The sequence below is a fragment of the Penaeus chinensis genome, chromosome 3 (genome assembly GCF_019202785.1).
Source record: "Penaeus chinensis breed Huanghai No. 1 chromosome 3, ASM1920278v2, whole genome shotgun sequence".
NCBI classification, from domain to species: Eukaryota; Metazoa; Arthropoda; class Malacostraca; order Decapoda; family Penaeidae; genus Penaeus; species Penaeus chinensis.
The window spans coordinates 21,599,951-21,602,996 of NC_061821.1; the positions used below are offsets into that span (position 1 = coordinate 21,599,951).

Genomic DNA, 3,046 nt, shown 5'->3' on the forward strand with positions numbered 1-3,046 from the left:
ACATGACGGCCAACTCAGTTGGTTGCTATTATTCATTGGTATAACTATCAATTTAGTCAACTGATGTTGACTGTTGATTAGGTAAAGTGCCTTGTTTATGGAATTTCGGGCCATTCAAATTCTTTATAAAATAGGACAAGTATTCTTATAAAATAGGATAGTATTCTTTACATATATATTCCTTTTCATTTTGAATTCATGAAGAATCCTAACATCAATGCCTTATCATAAATGCAATAAAGTTAATTACGGAGCTCCCTTAATAATTTCACATGAAAAAGTAATATAAACAGTAAATATAACATAGTAATCTGAAAACCATACACGGAGAATTTCGGATTGAATCGGCCATGGCTTGCTCTAACTTGCTATTTCACGTATTATCCACCTACGGTCTTGCTGCTAGAATTAAATAATAAACTGGTGATATGTAAGGTGCAGATATATATATATATATATATATATATATATATATATATATATTCAGTAGCAATAGGTATTTGAAATTACTCAGCTAGTTGAATGATATTCTAATGTTGATTAATATATGTATATCATCAGGTATTCCGAATAAATGAGTCAGGATCCATTTGTTTTGCTTTCCTGTACATGTTTTTATCTGAACCTCCTGAGTTATTGTTATCGGCCTCTCATTTGATATCTAAATCGGTAGACTTAATCAGAATATTTTTTCATATTCTCATATTGTCACGCATAACATTTGCTGAAATCAGCTTTAAGAAACTCACTGGTGTATATATACGCATTTATATATGTGAAAATATACATAGACACAGACGCGTTTCATGTTAGTACCCATTACCAGTGCTACACTATCTTACTGAGAGAAAGAGAGAGAGAGAGAGAGAGAGAGAGAGAGAGAGAGAGAGAGAGAGAGAGAGAGAGAGAGAGAGAGAGAGAGAGAGAGAGAGAGAGAGAGAGAGAGAGAGAGAGAGAGAGAGAGAGAGAGATACTGATAGTGCACACATAAACACTGTATTTTTTTTTTTTTTTTAGATCTGGGAGGTTTGAGCTCTCTGATTGCCTTTTAGTCGTGTTAAGGGGTTCTGAAAAAGTCTCTTTAAACTGAAGGGCATTGCAATGGGTCTTGTATAGTTACTTAATATACAAAAGATAATTACAGTGGTATCAAGACTTTAATTTTCACTTCGGATGTATCTGTGCATCAGTGCTAAAGTGCGGTCACACTAGTTTATTCTGATCAGAGATCCCTTTACAGAGCGGGATACTTCCCCAGCTGTGACGGAAACCGAGATGGAAATCCCTGTCTAGCGCGGGACCGCTGTGTTGGTCTTTCGCCTTAGCTAGAGAGGGACAGATGTTGCCAAAACAAAAACTGTAGTATAATTAAAGTACTAGGAAGCTTATTACTTGATTCTCTAAACAGTGATTATTATATGTTAATTGAATTATTATATATTAATGTACTGTAGAAATAAGTAATATATTACAATGATGCCTCACTAAAATATTAAAGATTATTCAGACAAATGTTCATCTGATCAAGGAATGCAAACACACACACAATCCGAACATGGTGAAGGTATGGAGCTCATATTAAACATTATATAGGCTCTGGTTGACAAAGTGTTTCTGGAATACCATCCACAAATATCATGATAACATAAAGCTAGAAATGTAATAAAGGATAAAATCAACAAGAAACTTTGCTTTGCACTGGGTATAATAGTACGACTGGCAAAACTGTGTCATGATCGACTTTTACAAATATAAACTCAATTAAATTTATAGTATTTGCTTCCTCCCAATTTTAGCTTTTATCAGCCCATACTTATGGTGCACATTGCTGATTACACTGATAGAGGTATATACTCCTGGAAAAAATATTGTCGAATTTTCTACTTCTGTTGAAACAAGTTGTATCGGGTAACTAGCACGGTTGTACGATGTATGATAATAAAATGGGTGGAGTGGCTTTTCTAAGTTTAGTGTCTTTTTTCATGAACATTTTCAATCGATATGATGATATTCATAAGATCCACAAGTATATTCAATGCATAGTTCATCCAAGAGATTATTGTAGACACTTTGGTCTTTTCTGGGACGATGATTCTCCATCAGGGACACTGTAGTGTGACCAACCCCGATCTGTAACTGTACAACATTCAGCATGGCTGTGTAGGGATCCCCGGATAGACTAGACTCTATCCCCGGATAGACCGTTGCTTGAAGTGTTTTCATTGCTAATTCATAATTTAATTACAATAGCAAGAACATACAAAGCGGAAAGTCTGTCAGTTGATATCCCTTAACACTTTTACGGCAATATATCTGCTACTTTTGCTCACACTTATTTGGATCGAGAAAGCTAAAGGAGTGAATAATATCTAACATATAACAAGTAAATTTAAGGAGGACAGATGATAGGGCTAATCTACAAGAAGTAACAAAAACCTTGTTGGAGATGAGGATATATATAGCAAGTGCAGATGACAATAGACAGACGAGACTACAAAGCGGACACTAGAAGCTGAAGGAAACTGTACTTCTTAAAGGGGTACATATGTTCCATGATTCTACTAAGCCAATAGATATACGATTCAACTTCTTTATTACATGGATTTGTAGCTTCAGTATCCTCTTACATAGAAAGCGCTGCACATATTTTCCGTAATGTATTTTGCTCTAGTAAACTGATAATATATCTTTCATCTTTCTTACATGGATTTGTGGCTTCAATATCCTCTTACATAGCAAATGTATCATGACCAACATATATACACATAATTTATCCATCGCTGGTATACATGTAGATTCTGGGAAATGAAATGACTCGTCTTTGAACATTTGTCGTGATTTTGATATTAACGTTCTCAAATAGATGGAAAACCTTACTAATAACTTTAATAGGTACTCGTAGCGAATGGATACAGTGCTCTAAAAGATGAGATGAAACCTCTTCTCGCAAAGCTCAATAAAGAAAATTAGTCACGCATATAGCGGTTTTCTTTCTACCGCTGCAATGATAATGTATTTTTGACACAGAAGAAAATTATGCATTCCA

At 34.7% G+C, this 3,046-nt stretch overlaps 1 protein-coding gene across 1 annotated transcript in view; it reads right to left on the reverse strand.

The window, feature by feature from the left end:
* LOC125037943 (cyclin-dependent-like kinase 5) overlaps positions 1–868 on the reverse strand; it is a 9,262-nt gene extending 8,394 nt beyond the window's left edge. The window contains exon 1 of the mRNA XM_047631178.1: positions 1–868. This exon is cut by the window's left edge and continues 217 nt beyond it. The gene's annotated coding sequence lies outside the window, so the exon portion shown is untranslated.
* Between the last annotated feature and the right edge of the window lie 2,178 nt (positions 869–3,046).